Consider the following 7,601-nt stretch of genomic DNA (forward strand, 5'->3'; position numbering starts at 1 on the left):
TAGGTATCAGTGATTGCAGATGTTGGGGCTGACTCAGAGAAAACTTGGGATTTCTAGGGAGAAGGAAAAGCTGGTAGGGCAGGATGTGGTCAAGAATAGTCAATAGGCCCAGCTAATGGCATTGGACACATGCTATTAAAGACATGGAACTGGTTTTTGCTTAACCAGGGAATCCTGGTTGAAATATAGGAAATGGGGAGTAATGAAGGAGGGACCTGGGTTACTCCAAGGTCAGGGATGAAAGCTAGAATTTTTTTCCTAGAAAACTAGCTGCTTTGAAGAGGCCCATGAATCAATTCCTTTGATCTTCTTTTCCTTACAGGTCTATATAAGGGCAGGATACTCCTTAGCTTTAAGGAATCTTGTCCTTCAAGCAGGTAAGACCATGGTATGCATTCTTTTGGTCACAACAGAGGAAGAAATCTTGAGGCACACTGGCATTCTCCCCAGATGTCACGAAGGTCCTGATTCAGATAATAAATACACACTGCTAAGGGCCCCTTGAATAACACATACAATTGTCATGTTTCTGGATTTCACAGAACTATAATTTTTTGTTGCTGTTATCAGGTTTGAAGGAGCATCATCTCTGGTCTGTACCACGCCATGGGTTGGAAACTGCTAGTATAAAGTATGGACAATTCTAAGTAGGCAGCAATAACAAACCCCAGGGCCTTAGTGGACTATAACAAGGAATCACCAAAGAAATATTACAGAACCTTAGTCAGTTCATCCACCCGCATGCAGCCCAGCTAATAAATCTACACAACATGATTTGCAGTAGAAAAATTGGCATTTATTGGAGGATACCAACTAGAGAGAACAGGCCAGCTAATGCTATAGAGATCTGAACTCCCTGAAGGCTTAAATCATAAGCATTTATAGGGTAAATTTTGGGGGTAGGGGTCTTGGGAGTCATGCAGGATTTTGATTGGCTCACAGTGGAGTTGGCATAGCCATTCCTGACACCATGATTGCTGTCTTCCTTGGAATCTCACGGTCTGGATAGTAGCAGGGCTCCACCCAGAACTCAAGGATTGGAGTCAAGGATGGGATGCCACTCCAACATACCGACACACCACCAATGCCTACGTACCCGCCCAGGGACCCAGAGGTAGCAGCCAGGGACCGGACCCCCTTCCCACAAGCAGGCATGCTGTGACAGTGCCTCATGGCCCCACCTGGGGGCCCAAGGCATGGAGAAGGGGACCAGACCTCCCTCCCACAACCAGGCACACCACGCCAGCACCTTGGGGTCCACCTGAGGACCCAAGGCATGGAAAAGGGGACCAGATGCCCCTCCCACAACCAGGCACACAGCACCAGCACCTTGGGGCCCACCTGGGGACCTGAGGCATGGAGAAGTGGACCGGAACCCCTCCCACAACCAGGCACCCTGCTCCAGGGCCTTGGGACCTGCACTGGGACCCGGGGCATGGAGAATGGGACTGGACCCCCGTCTCACAACCAGGCACACCATGCCAGTGCCTCAGGGCCTACCCAGGGACCTGGGGCATGGAGAAGGGGACAGGACCCACCTCCCACAACCAGGCTCACCATGCCAACACTTCAGGGCCTGCCAGGGGACTCGGGGCATGGAGAAGGGGACTGGACCCCCCTCCCACAACCAGGCTAACTATGCCAGCACCTCAGGGCCCACCCAGGGACATGGGGTAAGGAGCTGGGACTGGACCCACCCTCCCACAACCAGGCATGCCAGGTCAGCGCATGAGGACCTGCCTGGGGGCCCAAGGTATGGAGAAGGGGACCAAACCTCCCTCCCACAACCAGGCACACCGTGCCAGTGCCTTGGGTCCCACCCAGGGACCCAGGACATGGAGAAGAGGACCGGATCCCCTTCCCACAAGGCACCCTGCGCCAATGCTTCAGGGCCTGCTTAGGGACCTGGGGGAAGGAGAAGGGGACCGGACCCCCCTCCCACAACCAGGCACACAATGCCAGCACCTTGGGGCCTGTGCTGGGACCCAGAGCATGGAGAAGAGGACCAGACCCACCTCCCACACTCAGGTACCCCACACCAGCACCTTGGGGCCAGTCCAGGAACCTGGGGTATGGAGCTGGGGACTGGACTCCCCTCCCACAACCAGGCACCCTGTGCCAGTTCCTTGGGGCCTATGCTGGAACTCAGAGCATGGAGAAGGGGACCGGACCCCCCTCCCACAACCAGGCACCCCGTGCCAGCACCTCAGGGCCCACCCAGAGATCCAGGGCATAAAGGGGACTGGACCCCCCCTCCCACAGCCAGGCACCCTGTGCCAGTGCCCCTAGGCTCACAAGGGGACCCAGGGTATGGATCTGGGGACCAGAACCCCCTCCCACAACCAGACACCCTGTGCCAACACCCTGGGGCCCACACAGGGACATGGGGTAGGGAGCCGGGGACTGAATCCCCCTCCCACAACCAGGCACACTGCACCAGCACCTCGGGGCCCACCTATGGACCCAGGGTAAGGAGCTGGGGACCGGACACCCCTCCCACAACCAGGCACACTGTGCCAGTGCCTTGGGGCCTGCCTGGGGACCTGGGGCATGGAGACAGGGACAAGACCCCCATCCCACAACCAGGCACCCTGCACCAGCGCCCCGGGTCATACCCAGTGACCCAGGGTATGGAGCCAAGGTCCAGACCCCCCTCCCACAACCAGGCACTCCATGCCAGTGCCTAGAGGCCTTCTTTGAGACCCAGGGCATGGTGAAGGAGACCGGACTCCCCTCCCACAACCAGAAACATCGCACCAGTGCCTCAGGGCCCACCCTGGGACCCAACGCATGGAGAAGGGGATCAAATCTCCCTCCCACAACCAGGCACACTGTGCCAGTGCCTTGGGGCCCGCCCAGGGACCCAGGGGAAGAAGAGGACTGGACCCCCTTCCCACAACCAGGGACACCACTCCAGTGCCTTGCGGCCCATGCCAGGACCCAGGGCATGGAAAAGGGACCAGACCCACCTCCCACAACCAGGCACCCCACGCCAGCACCTCACGGCCAGCCCAGGGACCTGGCACATGGAACTGGGGATCAGACACTCTCCACCACCAGGCACTCAGCCAGCACCACAGAGCAGGCCAAAAACATCTCCTCTATGTGGGTTGCCCACCACAGCCACCACGATAACCATGGCTCCCGTGAAGGCGCCTAGATGCCACAACCACTGCACAGATGGTCCACCAGCCACCGGAGTGAGTTGACACAAGGAGAGTCACCAGCAGAGATAAAAGAGGAGTATGTCTGTCTCCACAGAGTCCATTCCAGAGTGACAGAAGAGAAATCTGCTGTATGATAGTTTTGGAGGACCTGATCATCATGCCTCTCAGCATTGGACAGATCATTTGAGCAGCAAATCAACAAAGTAACCATTATTCTTTCAGAAGGAGAGAAGAAATCAAGGGTGATTAGAGGGGGGGGGGGAGAAGGGGATAAGGAGGGATTGGACAAGGGGCATGAAGAATAATTACAATTTGTAACAATATATATGCTAATAATATTGATTTGATCAACATCTCAATGTTGAAACCCAAAAATATGTATAATCAATTTTGATTCAATAAAAATTTTTTAAAAATTCACTGTGTATGGCTCCTGTTTCTATGCAATTGTTTTTTGTTTCTATGAGAAGGTCAGCGGTTTCTCATGCAGAATGGGGGGTAGTCTGCAGGTCAGAGGGGGGGCAAAATGGAGTTACTTAGGTTAAGCAAGCAATTCTACAGAAGCAGATAGCGTATGTTATGAGGGTGTAGGGAGCTCTATTTCAAGGGAAGACTTTGGTTTATTTGCAAGGGTAGAGGGAATCATGGTGAAAAAGAGTATAACTTTTGAACTGTCTACCCAGTTTCCAAGCCACCTTTCTGAGAGAGCTTCCCACCTTTCCCCCAGAAACCAAATTATGGCCTTGCTTCCCTAGCCATGTTTGACCAAACCTAAGCCAATCAATTCCAGAGTTTGGAATTGGGACTGAGATACTTTGAGCTGATTTTTGGCAAAGGGAATGTCAAGAAGAACTTCTAACAGAAAGAGCTTTTCAAAATCAAAAAAGGCTCCTCAGAGAGCAATACGTGTCCCTTACCTGAAGTCAATCTCTTCTCTCCCTCTCGTATGTAGAGAAACTAGGCAGCAATTTGCTAGTGTTGTTAGCCAAAGGAATTCATGAATCAGAAAACTATTTACGTTAGATAAAACCCCTAAAGAACTTACAAACTCCAAGAAGCTGTAATATGTGAGTGTTTTTAGGGGATTCCATGGAGGGATGTTTTCATTTTAATACTCATGCTGATTAGTTTATTTTCATGCATTTCAGTAAAGAAAGAATACTTCTTGGAATCAAACTCCTGAGTTCATGAATATTGTTTAGAAAAAGGCCTAATCTATTTAAGCAAGAAAAAGATGAGTTTAAAGAAAAATACTAAGTAAATAATATAATCAGAAAACAAGGAAAAGATCATGATATTGAGTCACACAGGAGGCTCAGCCACCCTCAAAAAGTTTTCAACAAAGACAAGTAAAATGTTAATGCTCTTTGATATCATTAGTAATATAAATGAAATACAATGACTTGTGATTTGCATAATAAACCCAACAGTGAAACCTACTGAAGCATTAGGCTTTGAGAAACTGGCTTGGATGATTCAGGGAGTAAGCATTAATAGCTAACATTTTTTGAGTGGTTGGGATCTGTCAGGCATCGTTTAAATGCTTTATAAATACAGAGGATCCCTGACTTCTATGGCTTAATTTAGGATTTTTTGACTTCACCATGGCACAAAAGCAATATGGATTCAATAGAAACTGTTTCAAAACCCCATACAAACATTCTGTTTCTCACTTTCAGTACAATATTCAATGAATTACATGAGATATTCAACACCTTATTATAAAATAGGCTTTGTGTTAGATGATTTTGCCCAAGTGTAGGATACTGTAAGTGTTCTGAGCATGTTTAAGGTTGGCTAGATTAAGCTATGACATTTGGTGGGTTAGATGTACTAAACACATTTTCAACTTATGATGGCTTTATCAGGACATAACCTCATTGTAAGTTGAAGAGCATTTGTATTAACCTAGCTCATTTGATTCCTGAAATAACCTTATGGGGCAGGTAATTATCATTATGCCCATTTTCCAGATGAGTCAACTGAGGCACAGAGAGGTTAGCAACTTGCCCAATTATCTGCTAGTAGTAAGTCACAGAGAACCTACCTTTTCTTGAATAAGTCTCACATCCCGGTTTGCTTATTTTGAATTTGAACTGGATTTTGGTTTCTTGTTCATTTTTAACACTCCAGTGTTAGCATAATTCCTGGCACTTGGTAATAAATGACTAAGCAAATAAAGTACATTAAAATAAATAATAAGGGGCTGGCCCGGTGGTGCACTGGATAAGTGCGCCGCTTGGAAAGCGCGGCAGTGCTCCCGTCTGAGGGTTCGGATCCCACATACAGACCGGTTCCCGCTCACTGGCTGAGCAAGGCGCGGGAGCAACACCGAGGGTTGCAATCCCGTTGCTGGTCCCCGGTCCGGTATGGGGGCAACACTGAGGGTTGCGATCCGTTGCCGGACACGGAAAAAGACAAAAGACAAAAAATAAATAAATAAATAAATAAATAAATAAATAAATAAATAAATAAATAAATAAATAAATAAATAAATAAATAAATAAATAAATAAATAAATAAATAAATAAATAAATAAATAAATAAATAAATAAATAAATAAATAAATAAATAAATAAATAAATAAATAAATAAATAAATAAATAAATAAATAAATAAATAAATAAAAAATAAATGAATGAGTAATGAAATAGGTGCAATGATGGTAATGATTTGAAATAATCCTAAAAAAATTCTCCACATTTAGTTATTTTCCATTTAAAACCACAAAATCTAGGCAAATCAATAAAAGATCTGGATAGAAGTCCCAGGTCAAAGGATTCCCTCCTCTCACAGACTGGGTTGTGACCACAGCTAGGACCTGGCCAACCCTCAAATCAGCTGCTTAGAAAGCACAGCATAAGCTGAGGGCTTAACTTGACTCTGCTGCCCTAAAAAGTCCACTTTACCCACTGATGCCACATGGCCTTTTCAATTTGACCATCCCATTGCTGCCTGTGATGGCTAATTTTAGGTGTCAACTTGACTAGATTAAGGAATATGTGGAAACCTGGTAAAGAATTATTTTGGGGTGTGTCTATGAAGGTGTTTCTAGAAGAGATTAGCACGAGAGCCTGAGGGTGGACTAGGTGAGAAAGATCTGCCCTCATTACGGACGAGCATCATCAAATCCACTGGGGGCCTGGAGAGAACAAAAATAGAGGAAAAGGCAAATCTCTCACTCTATTTCTGCAGGAGCTGGGACGCACTCTTCTCTCCTGTCCATGGACATCTGAACTCAAGACTCTTCAACCTTTGGGTTCCTGGACCAGTGGTACTCCCAGCTCTCTGGCCTTTGGCCTCAGACTGAGAATCACACCATCAGCTTCCCTGGTTCTGAGGCTTTCAGACTTGGACTGAGCCATGCTACTTAGCATCCAGTTTGCAGACAGCCTATCATGAGACTCCTCAGCCTTCATAGTCTCATGAGCCAATTCCCCTAATAAATCTCCTCTCACATATTTATATATATATCTTGTTGGATTGAGCAGGACTGAAACTATATTGGGACCTAAAACCACATGGGCTGTAGGCAAATTTTAAAAAGACACAGTTTATTTTTTCTTGGCACGCATTTCTCTGAACTCCCTCTTCCCCCGTGTTAGTTGATATTTTGATTCCTTGGTTATGGGGCAAGATAAAATTACTTATATGAATGAGAGAAATTGTTTTCCAGGCAGTCTGTAGCTGCAGACTTGCACGTACTATCCAGACAGGACCCGAGGTACAGAGCTGAGGACCGGACCCCCCTCCCACAACCAGGCACACCATGCCAGCACCTCCTGGCCCGCCTGGTGACCCAAGGCATGGAGCTGAGGACTGAACCCCCTTACCACAACCAGACACACTGCCAGCTAGTCATGGCCCTGTCCAGGGGCCCAGGGCATGGATCTGGGGACCAGACCCCCCTCTCACAACCAGGCACACTGCACCAGCACTTCAGGGCCCACCTGGGGACCAGAGGCACAGAGAAGGGGACCAGACCCCCCTCCCACAACCAGGCACACCACCAGTGCCAAGGAACATGCCAAAAACATAACCTCCATGTGGGTGGCCCACCACAGCCACCACAATAACCATGGCTGCCACAAAAGCAGGTAGATGCCACAACCACCATGCAGATGGTCCAGCAACCCCTGGAGTGCACTGACACAAGGAGAGTCACCAGCAGAGATAAAGAAGAGGACATCTCTCTCCACAAAGCCCATTTCAGAGTGACAAAAGCAGCACCTGCTCTATGATAATAATGGGGGACCTGATCACACCTCTCAGCATTGGACAGATCATCTAGGCAACAAATCAACAGAGTAACCATTATTCTTTCAGAAGGAGAGAAGAAATCTAGGGCAATTAGAGAGGGGAGGGGAAGGGAGAGGGGGATGGGAAGAGACTGGACAAGGGGCATAAAGAATAATTACAATTTGTAACAATATA

This window comes from Galeopterus variegatus, unplaced genomic scaffold, assembly GCF_000696425.1.
Source record: "Galeopterus variegatus unplaced genomic scaffold, G_variegatus-3.0.2 Scaffold9930, whole genome shotgun sequence".
NCBI classification, from domain to species: Eukaryota; Metazoa; Chordata; class Mammalia; order Dermoptera; family Cynocephalidae; genus Galeopterus; species Galeopterus variegatus.